General features: G+C 42.1%; 1 protein-coding gene across 4 annotated transcripts in view; it reads right to left on the bottom strand.

Moving 5' to 3' along the window:
* Positions 1 to 13,650, bottom strand: part of KCNIP1 (potassium voltage-gated channel interacting protein 1) — a 455,664-nt gene that overhangs the window by 111,829 nt on the left and 330,185 nt on the right. The window lies entirely within an intron of this gene.

The following is a 13,650-nucleotide window of genomic DNA, read 5'->3' as shown; positions in this document are numbered from 1 at the left end:
ATCAAGCAGAAGAATAAGAATTTATCTTCTACCATAGCAGAAAACTGTCTTGGTTTGAGGGGAAAAAAAAACCAAAATGTTTACCCACAAGCGGGGGAGGGGGCCTCCTCCACAATAATCACGACACTCTTTATCAAATTTAAGAAAAAAGGAATTTTAATATAAGAAGGATAACTGTTCTTAACTGATATATATATCTATATGTATATATCTATATTTGTATACATATATATATCTATATATCTATGTATCTCTCTCTCTCTCTATCTATCTATATATATATGTAAACAGAGTAGTGCAAACCGCTTCCCCAACACCACAAGAGAGAGAAAAAAAAACAAACAACAGCAAAACCCAGCAGGTTTTCCTCCGTGAGGAAAGTTATACTTAAGCAGTGTCAATGTCACAGTCCGGCTGGCTGCGGAGTGAGTTCCCAGTAGTTCCCAGTCCGTCTCCAGCGAGACAGACGAGTGGTGAGCTCCCAGATGAACTCTGTGTCTCTTGTCCCAGATGAAGGAGAAAGAAAGCTGAAAGTGGGGAACCACCACGTGTCCTGCAAAAGCAGCTGCAAACCTCTCTCTCTCCCGGGTCACTGCCCCAGCCGGGGCGGGCAGGTCGTGACGGTGCAGGCGGTGGTGAGGCTGGAACAGAGGCCGGGATCCCAGATGCAGGAACCGGGAGAAACAGCCACGGTGAGGAGAAAAAAAAAACCAGCGTCTCAGCCAGAAGCCCCAGCAGTGCCAGCAGAGCAGCTTCCCTCCTCCGCAGCCACCGCTCCCCGTTCCGCCGAGCTAAGAAGGGAAAAAATGTCCCCCAAAACAAAAGAGACAAACCTGCCCCCACCCAAGTGATCAGCAGTAACTACTTCTTTTGTTAACTGCTGGCATGGGCAGTTAGTGGCAGGGGAGAGAATTTACATAATAATCCCAAACTACAACAAAAACTAAGGTATCTCCAACTGTCTCATTCCAAAAACGCCGTATTTTAATATAATCATGTGGAAAATCTGATATAACTGGCATCCTTGTGTTGTTCCAAGTGTTTAATTACTTTTTGCCTATTCAAATTACTGTAACACTTCTCTGTAAGATACAGATTTTTATTTTGTGTCCTAAACTATCTTTGAAGGAGTTGCCATATGTCATTTTAGCAGTGGCCAAATATTGCTGATGAATAAAGCAGCTCTGAATAAGGAAAAAGTATTTTTCAAAGAAGAGGAAAAATTGCAGATGTTGAAATGTCTGCTTTGGGAATCATTCCACAAGTCACACACAAATGGGATATTTGGTGACTTTTCACAGGCACAAGGGACACAAAATGGTGGAGTTGTGACAACTTCTCAAGGAGAAGCATTCAGAGTAAAGGCAACCATGGAACAAGAAGCAGCCCCTTCTAGCAGGGGAGGAAAGAGGAGTTTGGGGAGGGTTACCCAGGGTGAACGTGTGCTGCCTCCTGCAGCTTCCTGCCACACCAACAGCCACCATCAGAGCTCGGAGCTGAAGCTGCCAGCCCTGCTCTGTCCTTGTGGTCTGGGGCTGGGCAGGGCTCTCAGGAGTCTAACCCAGCTGCACAAGCCACTCCTGCCCCCTGCCTGTGCCTCCTCTGCAGAGGAATGGGTGGTAGAGGGAGATATGATATGCTCTATGGTGCTTCTGCCAGTTCTGTTCCTCACCTCCCCACATCTGTTCTCGGCCTCAGTCTCATTTCTTCTTCCCTCCTCAGCCACCACCAGGCCTTCTTTGGAGGCACAAAGGGTGGAAAGAGGACATCTGGAGTAGATACTTACTGGCATTTGCTATATAGAAGTGTTTGCTTTTGTTAAGATGCAAGTACCATCTTTATTAATTTGACTGCTGGGGAAGAATAATTAGGGGGAGAAAAAAGCCTGGATGTGCCTTACCAACAGTGCCTTTCTGTCATCCAGAACCCACAAGGCTTCTTCCAGCATGTGCACAATGGCCCCAGAGAATTCAGTTTACTAAACACAGTACTCTCACACTGACAAAATTTGGTTTTATCCACAGCAACTAAGATGCCTTAAACCAGGTCTGATTTCTTGAAACTGATTGTCCCCTTCTAATCTGCATTTCAGTATATTGGGGAAAAAAACAACCCGCAAGATAGTGAAATACAGCAGGAAATCTCAGCCTCTCCCAAAATTTGTTACTTCCAGAGCCTCTGCCAAGCTCCTTGTGCAGCCACGCTACACTCCTGTCCCCTGTAGCTCCAAGGCCAGCAACTCATTAACTACATCCAAATCCTTGTCACAGCACATCTGCCTCCACTGAAACAAAGCAACAGACACAGATTTCTTATTACTGATACATTTACAAGCTGGTTATTTAAAGCCCTCTTAGTTCCCTTGAAAACTGAGAATTGTTTGAATCAAAAACTCAGAATTTAAACCATGCAAGTCTAAAATCCATAGACTTAGACAAGCAATCTTTATTGTAAAGTAATGTCCACAGTCCACCAGGATTTTGTGCCAGATCAAAGTCTAGCAGGGAATAAAAACTAAGCACTGGATTTAATTCAGCTCCAGAGAACTCCTGCTGTGTGCAAACCTCATCCACCTGTGCAGCTACACAAGCTGCAACCCAAAATTTTGCTAGACTAAAACCATTAGCAACTCTATTTACAATTAGTCAATTAAAAAAAAAGTAATAAAAAGAGAAGGTTTTAGAAGCACTCAGTATTCTACAAAAAATGAAAAGGTTTTGAAACTCACACATTAAAATTTTTAAGTTGAAGACGTGGGGAAAAATAGGCTACTAAGTAAATGGTCTTGAGAAAACACCAGACAAACATACCTGAAACAGCTCTACTCCATGTGAGCATTCCTCTGAGCCATTCAGGGCACCAGGGACTCTCACTGCTGTCCAGCCCTGCCTGCACCAGCACTCAGCTCAGGTGATTACCTGGCAGCAAGTGCCTCTCCTCACAAGGGCCCAATTTCATTCAATTGTGTGTTTTTTCGAAGCAAAAAGTGTTTCATAATAAATGATCTCAAAAGTAAGACTAATGGTATATTAACAAATACTAGGTAGCATTTAGCAAAGGAATACATACACCCCAGAACACACATTAAGACAGCTCAGGTATTTATTAATCTGGAATATATCCCTCAGGTTTAATGGAAACAGCTGCAAATAAACTACCAGCAGGTGGGCTGAGTTATGGGAGTTATTGCTCACTGAGTTATTGCTCTGCTCACCAGGCTCCTGGGAATCCAAGGCTTCCCCAGCACTCAATGGAGAACAGGGAAGGAATGCTTTCTGCAGGCAATACCTGCAGTCCCTCACCCCAAACACTGATTCCTCTTTAAAATCACCTGCTAAGCATGAACATGCTGATAGGCTGGAAACCGACACCTACATGAGCAGTTTTCAGGTTAAGCAGGTCCTCAGAAACCACCAATAAACTAGAAGGAGCTGGCTTTGTGTGGTGTTGAGAATTGGGTTTTCTTAATTTATTTTGTTTGTTTACTTGGAGGAATTTTTTTCCTCTAATTTTAAGTCAAAACTAGTTTTATTAATGGAACAACCTGACTTTGAGAGGCACTGAAATTCATACAATTCATTCAGGACTTCAGAAAACCAGGTTATTCCTTTTCAGGTCTAGCTAATAATATGGGTAATTTTAAAAAATAATTTTGTTTGAATCTCTTCAGCATCTATTTTAGGAGACCTTTCATAGTCTCTCTCCTGACATTTGATCAATCCAAATCAGTGTTAGACCTACCACTTTCACGAACAGTACATTCACTCCAAACAGGAAAGGGAGCATCTTTTTCATTTATTCACTGAGCATAGTTCTTTTAAAGTGATTCCTTGCCTTGTGATACAGCACATGGGCTAGAGATTAACTGGAAACTCCTTTTAAATATTCAGTATTCTGTGTGATAGTATCAATGATCAAAGATACAAGAAATTCTACTTATTAATTAATAAACTAGGCTTTAAATCACAGATATGGAGCAGCCAAAAATAGGGAGCTGTCATTCATGAAACATAAATCAGCATTTTCCTTTTTTTTCCCTCCCCCATCTAGCTAATCCTCAACAGTAATGAGCCGTAGACAAAAACTCAATGGCTTTTGGGGGAAAAATTCAATGCCAAAAAAGCCTATTTAACCAACTGATAGTAATTGCATAAAGAACATTATCTAAACTTCAGTTTTCTGAAGTAATTATTGTAACAGGGAAGGTGTGAAACTCAGGAAGAAGAGAGAAGGTACTCATGTTTTTATTGCAAAACTTGCAAGGGAAATTTAAAATCCTAGTCTTACCTGTATTGATGTTGATATTTCCAGCATATTCACCAATCTGAATGAAATTTTAATGCATATCACTCACATACAATATTTACTCTTAATGGGCATTTTTCCTTGAAGGAATGCTAAAATGTGTACTGAAGCAGAAGGTTACAAAGTGATTGTTATTGTCATTTCTACTCAATTACTGCCTACACAAGAACCCTCATGCAGTAAAGGCAAGAGACAGAGAAACACCTCCAGTGATAGTGAATTTCCTGGCTTTTGTCATTGTGTCAAAACATTTTCATTCTGCAATCACAGGCTTTCATTTTCTCTTGGTTTAAAAAAAAGACAAATATCTGCCAAGGAAGGTGGGAACCTTCCTGTAATGGAAAGGAGATCTCTCCATCCAAATTATTATGACTTAAAAATAAGGAGGTTTTCAGGCAAAAATTTAGAAAAGGGAATAACAGTTCTTTACTAAAAATATATAGAACAAGACAGAAACATCCGACCCCAAAAGCAGAGACCCCCCTTGGTCATGGCTGAAAGGGGAATGGGGTTCCCTCGAGGGGTTCAGTGCATGCAGAGGCTTTTGGTGGGAGAGCAGTGAAGATCTGAGCTAGAAACACAACTGAATCTTGATGTTTCTCTCTCCCTGACAGAAAAGCTCCACCCCCTTGAATGTGTGTCAGTGTGGAAAATTCACCAAAAAGTCCAAAACTATAACACAGTAAAACAGCTCAAATGGACGCAAAATCCCTCTGCAAAGCATTTTTAAACATCAGTTTAGTGGCAGCAAGGCACAGGATTAAGCACTGCTTACATTTAGTAAACTGGTACTTAGAGGAAGTCCCAACCTAAGCATGGGCCAAGCTTTCCATAGCACAGGGAGACAGTCCCTCTGAGGGCCTTTGGAACTGTGTGGGCAGCAGGAGGGTGGTGGGAAAGGCAACATGGACTGATCCTGTAACACAGGACGTGCCTCCAATAGGTATTCATTGCTAAGAAGCCTTTCCTGGAATTCATCTTCAAAGTCTGGGCATCAGGAGTCCTGGTGTTCACCAAGAATACACAAACCCAAGTTTAAACTGCTTTCCTGTGCCTCAGGTTTCTAAATCCAAGTTCTCCTTGGAGTCCTCTTGCCAGAATATACCATTTGCTTTCTGGCTTTGACTATTAAACCATTTCTGTTACATGGTGAACCCAACCAACGATGCTGAAAGAGATCTGGACCAGAGTACCTCTTGGGGGGAGGTACATTCTCCGGGAAAAGGGGAACACACACTCAAATCTCACTTCACCAAGAAGGAATTTTACCCCTAAACCAGACCAGTTGAGAGAGGAGTTGCCTCTTTGGGCTCCTCAAATCTAGCTCATAGTTTCCTTAGAACCTGCTGATACTCAGCTTTTCTGTTCTGTGAATTACCGTAACTTCTAAAATAAGCTCAAATGAAATGTTTTATTGGCTAAAGCTAGTTATTTAAAAGTGTCAGATTTATAAATGAGTTTGACCACTCTGATGTATAAATATTTCAATCAAAAAAATCCAACACCAATTCCACACTTTAAACCCCAGTGCAATGCTTCCCTCTTGATCATAGTTCAGCCCTGAAACACCTCAAACAGGGACAAGACATCCTATTATGACAGCAGATAATGACATATCAGTGTATTGTATTAATAGATCCACAGCTACCCCAAGCTGCAATTGTTACACAGCAGCTGAATCTACCTATCCAACTGTGTGTGGATCACATGCCCTCAGATACAGGAATTCCTGTATGGAGTTTGCAAAACCCTCATATGGAAAGTCAGATTTGCATTAGTTACTTTTAGTCATATTAGGGGAGGACACAGACCCTTCCCATCTCCCTGCTCACATGTAACCTTCACTCCACACAGGAGGCTCTGCTGCTGCCTGCACAACTTTGTATGTCCTGTTCAGATTTGTTTTCTGCAGAAACCACCAGTGCTCACAGCAGACCTGCCCCGAGACACAGGGCTGCTTCTAAGCAGCAGTGTTGTAGCAGAGGTGTTTATAAACCTTAGCAGCTCCTTTCCCTCAAGTCACTCAGACATGATTCTTTCTTTGGAAATGAAGTAGGAAAGTGTGGGAAACTATTCACAGCTTGATTACTGCATTTCCTGCAAACCAAAATACTAGGACTATGTGAATATACAGAAATCTTACTTACAAATTAGGCTGTTAGAAAACTTGGATCCAAAAATACGCATCTGTGTGTTTTCTGTGCTACAAATAGCCACATCAAGTTGCCTAAAACAGCTTGTTTGTTTGGCTAGTGGGTGATAATGATTTATGAAGATGATCTGTTAGATACTTGTGTCTAAAAATAAAGCACAGCATCCTACAAATTATAATTCCTTCTGCTTGAGAAAGTCTGAGGAATCTCTGGATCAAACCATGAAACTGTTCCAGACTCCCAGGGTACGAAAAGCAGAGCAGGAGGGGAGAGTTCAGTACTCCAGGTGAGGTGCTGGAGCATCACCATTCCGCCTTCACATTTCAGGATGAGCCTTCCCATCCCCAGCTAAAAGGCAGCAATGACAGAGGTGTGTGACTGATACATTCCCCACTGGTTTTACAAGCAGCATTGCAACTCCAAAGCATTTGCTCTAACACCAAAGAAAACCAAACCACACAAACCTAAAAAAAGAATTAAATCAAATGGCTCAAGTTTTCCATTAAACACAGCAAAGGAGCAACCTTCCAACCAGTATTAATGTATGGTGCTTATAGAGGGCACACTACCACATCCTTGGAGTTCTCTACACACAAATATTAAACCCTGCCAAACCAGTCTGAGTTAGGGTGTAGTTACCAGCTCATTAAAACACAAGGAACCAACAGATGAATTCTCTTGTCTGCTCTCATAATCACAGCTTTTATGTTTATGCTACACAGATTTTACACATGACTAAACAAACATCAAGTCTAAATTCCAAGGTTTTAGACGTTTTTTCCCCTGACTTAAAACCAGATATTGTCACAATACAGCATATATTACAGATCTTGGCAAGATGAGTGGCTGTAATAAATTTTATTGTAAGAACCACTTCTTTGTTTAAATTAATTATTAGAGTAATAAGTGTACAATTAGAATGTATGACAGGCACTAGAACTTGCAGAAAATCATCATCAAAAGCAACAGATGCTTTCATGACACCATCAAAGGACATTTAAGCCACTGAGAAAACTGTAAAATCTATGTTTTAAGTGAGTGGGTCCCTTGGATTTTACAGGTCTATGCTGTACTTCCCCAAACTAGGACTTTTCTCAGGGATAGAGAATAACTGAATAGAATTATATAGTCTATGCTATCTTTTTTAGAAGCCAAAATCTTGAATGGCACAATTTTCTGTAATTTAACATTGTTAGAAGAGCAAATGTTTTCAAGTGAAACTTGATAATCAGAGAAAGCCTTGTAGCTTGCTATGGAATCTCAACCTGACCTCACCTGTATTCAGTTTATGAGTTGGTCTTTGGTTTTTCACACAAACCAGTCCCCCCATTCAATGGATGTACCATGATGCACTTTTCAAGCACAACTCCATTGGTTAAAAGCTAAGACATGTTTGGAAAAGTACCTTGCTTTTAAGGAAACCAGTGGCAAGTTTTTCATCAGGAAATTTGGGAATTAATTTGGAATAACTGAAACTGAGTTTTCCTTCCAGCATTGTTTCATGAGTTGAACATTATTTTGTGTGATGTTTATGATGAACATCAACATACAAACTCCTTTATATTATCTTTGCAGGAAGGAAAGCTGGGTGTATTTAAGACCAGCAAAGCAAGGAAGAGGGGCAACAGTCTCCTGATACACATATTGAGAATTACGACTTCCAGTAACAGAGAGTGGCTCATGCTCTGATGCTGATGGAAAGCAAACCAATGCTTTCCTGTATGGTTGACTTCTATTTGGATACTGCACACTGCTATTCCCTCTGGCTCCTGCCACGGGACTCTCAAAAAAACACAAACAATCCCTGAAGACAAGCATTTGCCTTTCCAGATTCTTCCTGTCAGGAAACATCAGGAATGTCTTCTGCTCTCCGTCAAGTCTTTGTCATGGCTCAACAAGTGGAAGTGCCCAGGCTTGTACCTCAACCATTTAATAATTCTGCTTTTCATGAGTTGGCTCAACTTTCCTACACAAACATTGCCAGGACTATGAACTGGGGAGAGTGAGAAATGCCAGTCACATCCCAGAGCACTGGAAAGGCCAAAGGAGTCTCTGCTGCTGCCCTCGACAGGCTCTAGGAACCATTTGAAAGGCAGGTGTGATGGCAAAGCCTGTGGCAAAGGTGGAGAGTGGTCCTTTGAAGTAGTTTTGTGACATACAGTGTTACAGAAACATTCTTATCTGGAAATGTGCCATGTGGTCTTCTGGCATGAGAGCTCTTTGCTGTGCTTGCTCACACGAGTGGCAGCAGCAGTGTCTGTGGCAGCAGCTGGGCATCCTCACTCACAGAGCAAAGGAGGTCACTGGTAAATGCCCATTCCTCAGCAGCCAGGCCTTGGCTCACAGGAAAAAATAGGAGATCCAGTTCCATGTGTAAGAGAGTGCTCAGACAGAAGGTAGCTCTGTGGTAGACTGTGTCCTCCACCAGCCCTGCTCCACCTCTTCTATATGTGCAGGTGTGGTCTATAGACATGCTCTTAGAGAACCTTGAGAACACAAGTCCCTTTGCCTCTGAGATAGCAAACTGTCAGAGGCTCAGGTAATCCGAACAGGTAGAGACTGTCAGGACGAAGCAGGGAACTGATTTTGCATTTTAACAGTTTGTGCTGCTTTGGCTGGGGTAGAATTAATTTTCTTCACAGTGTCTGTCACGGGGCTGTGCTTTGGATTTATGCTGAAACCGGAGTTGATAATATAGAGACCTTTTGGTTATTGCTGGGCAGGGCTTATGCAGAGCCTTTTCTGGGTTTCATACTGCCACATTGGCAAGGAGCTTGGGAGTCTATGGGAGGCTGGGAGGAAACACAGCTGGGACAGGTGACCCAAACTGACCAAAGGGACATGCCAGGTCATATGACATCATACTCAGTATATAAAGTGAGGGGAAGCAGAAGAAAGGTGGGGAATGTTTGAAGTGATGGCATTTGGAGTCCCAAGTTCCATGGGATGGAACCCTGCTCTCCTGGAGGTTCTGAACACCTGCCTACCTATGGGAAGCAGGGAATTAATTCCTTGTTTTGTTTTGCTTGTGTGTGCAGTTTTTGCTTTCCCTATTAAACTGTCTTTACCTCAACCCATGAGTTTTCCCTTCCACCCTTCTGACTCCCTCCCCAGTTCCACTGATGGACAGTGAGTGAGTGAGAGACAACGAGGGGCTGGGCTTAACCCATGACACAGCTGACTGACAGCAGAACCTCTGAGTTTGCCAGGGGGTTGTTTCTTTGCATCTTTTTTTGGTATTTTTTTTTCAAAACCAGTGCTTTAAGTGTTTAAGAGAAACGTATTTTCCAAATTCTTCATCATGAATTGCATTAGTATTTTCAAAAACTACCCATTCAATTTCCTAGTCAAAAACAATTTGCCCAGTTCTATCTAGATTTGTAAACTATCAGGACTCTCCAGGTAATATTCAGGTTTCCCTTCATGTTTGGGACAGTGGCCCCCCCCCAGCGGAGTCAGCAGCAGGGCAAGGACAGGGAGGGACTGAGGTGGGGAACCAGCTCCAGCAGATGTCCAGTAACACAAGATTAACGAAGATAATTTATTTTCTTCACTGTTCTCTAAGGACTGAGCTGTCCTGGAATTGATTTCCTCACTGAAGTTTCAGTGCTTTCCTGCCTTGCAGGCTCTGAAAGGAGAGAAGCTCCTGAAGCATATTTTCACAGTCAGTCTGTTTAGTGTTTAGGCTTTGCTGATATTTTTAAAACCATATATTATTTCTATTAATTACAGGTCACACCTTGTAATATTTTTAGAATTGTCCCAGACTATCCTAAGAAATAGAAGCATTTAGATACAAAAGAAATTCTCTTAGTTTCAGTTCTAAGAAATGTCTTAGAGCTTCTCTATGTGTTTAACTTCTATACATATCCCAGGAAAATAACTATCTTTTGATAAGATATAAAAATCAATTTTTTCCAACTTTTATGTGTGTTAATATATATAAATATATATATTTATATATGTAAAATGCAAGTGGATTTTAACTGTCCCAGGCACATGTATAATTTTGGCTTCACACCACCAAGACAGTTGTGAAAGTTTTTTTATGGCAAAGCATCAACATGCTTTGCTTGACTTTGTAGAGAGAAGGGTAGAACTGGTCTGGCTTTTTTATTTTTTCCTTTCTTCTAAACAAGAGTTGAGATCAAGAGAAATATTTGACTGTGAAATTTCATAAAAGGTCAAAAACTGACAGAAAATTATCTTCAAAGTAATTTAAACCCAGCCTCCAGAACAAATCCTACCCCCTGGCACATGACACTCATCTACAATTCTTGCAATATGCACAGGAAAAAGTTGTTTAGAAAATTTCAAAGGTGAAATTAGATAATGAATTAGTTGGAAAAAGCATTAAATCAAATAGTACCTTTAGGAAGGTCATCCAGAAGGTCTAATCTAGAAGAACTGAAAAGATCAGTGAAAATGAAAGGTTCTTGTCCCAACTTACATGTCTAACCAACCCTAGTTAAGTCACAGCAGACATTGGGAACCAACTTGAGTGTTGGTTGTCCATTTGATGACATTTTAGTCAGTTTAAAAATCAGCTAAATCTTAACTGAAAGCCTAAAATACTTATATAAAAGCTGACAAATTACTTCAGCAGTTTCTGTGCAGGACCAATTACATCAGTGGAATCATTGTAAACGATATGCAAGTTCAAAAAACATGCACAATTTTTGTTAATAATTTGTTTAAAATAATATTAAAAAAATCAAGACTTTCATGGGAGCAATTAACTGTTATGAACAACAGCTTCCTAAAGACACAAAATTCATTAACTGATTTTCATATTTCCATAGAACTTAACATTTAAGGGAATATTTTAATTTAATTAAGCTCTTTTCCACTGAAAGATGTGAATATAATCTTAATGATCTTGCAGTGAAATAGGAAAGAAGTGAAAACTCTGCTGTAGAATCACAATCATAGAATTGTAGAGTGCTTTGGGTTGGAAGGGGACCTTGAAGATCATTTAGTTCAACCCCTGCACTGGTCCAGGTTGCTCCAAACCCCATCCAGCCTGGCCTTGGACACTTCCAGGGATGGGGCAGCCACAGCTTCTCTTGGCATCTGTGCCAGGGCCTCCCCACCCTCACGTGGAAGACATTTTTCCCAGTATCTGATCTAAACCTATTCTCTTTCAATTTGAACCCACTCCCACTTGTCCTGTCACTCCAGGCCCTTGTATATTGTGTCTCTACATCTTTCCTGTAAGTTCCCTTCAGGCACTGGAAGGCTGCAGTTGGGTCATTCTGAAACTTCTCCAGGCTGAACAATCCCAACTCTCTCAGCCTTTCCTCCCAGCAGAGCTGCTCCATCCTCTGATCATCTTGGTGTCTCCTCTGGACTTGCTCCAACAGCTCCATGTTCTTCCTGGGCTGGGGCCCAGGGCTGGAGGCAGCTCTGCAGGTGGGGTCTCACCTGAGGGGGCAAAGGGGCAGAACTAACTCCCTGATGGTTCAAAAGCTGGTTATGCTGCTTTTGATGCAGCCCAGGATACAACTGGCTTTCTGGGCTGGCAATGCAAGTGGCTGGGCTATGTCCCGCCTCTCACCACCCAGCACCCCCCAAGTCCTTCTGCCCAGGGCTGCTCCTTCTCCTCATCCCTCAGTCTGGACTGATCCTAGGGGTGGACTCAACACAGGTGCAGCTCCAGCACTTGGTTTCCTTAAATCTTGTGAGATTCTCCTACACCCACTTCTCAAGACTGTCCAGGTCCCTCTGGATGGTCCCATCCTTCAGTGTGTCACCTGAACCCCCAGCTTGGTGTCATCTGTAAACCTCCTGAGAGGGCACTCAATCCCTTCATCTGTGTCATTAATGAAGACACTAAATCACACTGATCCCAGTATGGACCCCTGAGGGACAACCACTGGTCACTGATGTCCACTGGGACTCTGACCTGTTGACCATGACCCATTGGATATGACCATCCAACCAATTCCTAATCCTCCTAACAGTTCACTCATTGAATCCATCACTCTTCAGTTTGGAGAGAAGGGTGTTATGGAGGACTCTGTCAAAGACTTTACAGAGGTTCAGATAAATGACATCTGTGGCTCTTCCCTTATCCACTGATGTAGTTACTCCATCATAGAAAGCCACTGGATTGGTCAGGCAGGACTCACCCTTGGTGAAACCATGCTGGCTGTCCTGAATCACCTCCCTGTCCTCCATGTGCCTTACCATAGACTCTAGGAGGGTCCTTTCCATGATCTTCCCAGGCACAGAGTGGAGGCTGAAAGGTCATACAGGGTCATCCTTTCTTCCTCTTTGAAAGATGGGTCATCCTTTCTTTCTCTTTGAAAGATGGGTACTATCTTTGCCTTTTCCAAGTCACCCTGACTGCTATGACTTTTAGAATATCCTGGAGAGTGGCTTGGCCACTACATCAGCCAATTCCTTCAGGGCTCTGGGATGCATCTCATCAGGTCCTATAGGGCTTCTGAACATTCAGGTGCTCAAGAACCTGATCTTCACTTACAGAGGGATGGACTTTGCTCTCCCAGTCCTGGCCATGCCCCTCCTGGTTACTGCAAAAATTAACCCTGTCCTGGCCAGAACCAGGACACAGATCTTCCTGCCTAAGGGTTACTCCTTCTAGATTCTTATTTTAATACTGTCTCCAGTTTAGCTACTGGCTAGGTCTCAGTCCACCTCCTCCACCCCCCCTTGTCCTTGTAGCTCTAGGAACACCTAATGCCAGGAAAGCCTTGTGAGTTATGCAGGGTTTTTTTCTCCCCAGTCCCAGCTGTGCATATACATTTTGCAGCAGAAGCCAGAAGCTGCAAGCACAATCTTTTATTGCAGTGCATCTTTCACAGCAACAAGCAGTCAGACAGTCCAAAAATAACCCACCTTGAGAGGTGGCTCCTTTGTCTGAAAACATACTCTTCATTTTTGCAAGGCAAATGTGGCATAAGGGTTTTCAAAATGGACATGGCACCCAACTTTATTTCTAATATACCAAGCCTAGCAATTATTAGTGAGTGAAACAAGTGACAGGATTTACAAAGAATGTTAACTCTAAAATACTACACTGTCTTGGGGGTCCAAGAAGCAATTAAATTATATAGTTGAGAGAACAAATATTCTGAAGGGAAAGCACACTTTCAGTTTTCAACCTAAACAAGCAAAAAACAATGCTAGAAGAATGATGTGGTTACACACAGATCTAAATCACACACAC

The sequence above is a fragment of the Pithys albifrons genome, chromosome 15 (assembly GCF_047495875.1).
Source record: "Pithys albifrons albifrons isolate INPA30051 chromosome 15, PitAlb_v1, whole genome shotgun sequence".
Taxonomy (NCBI): Eukaryota; Metazoa; Chordata; class Aves; order Passeriformes; family Thamnophilidae; genus Pithys; species Pithys albifrons.
Note: the sequence above shows the minus strand (reverse complement) of the source record. Positions and strands in the feature narration are given on the sequence as shown.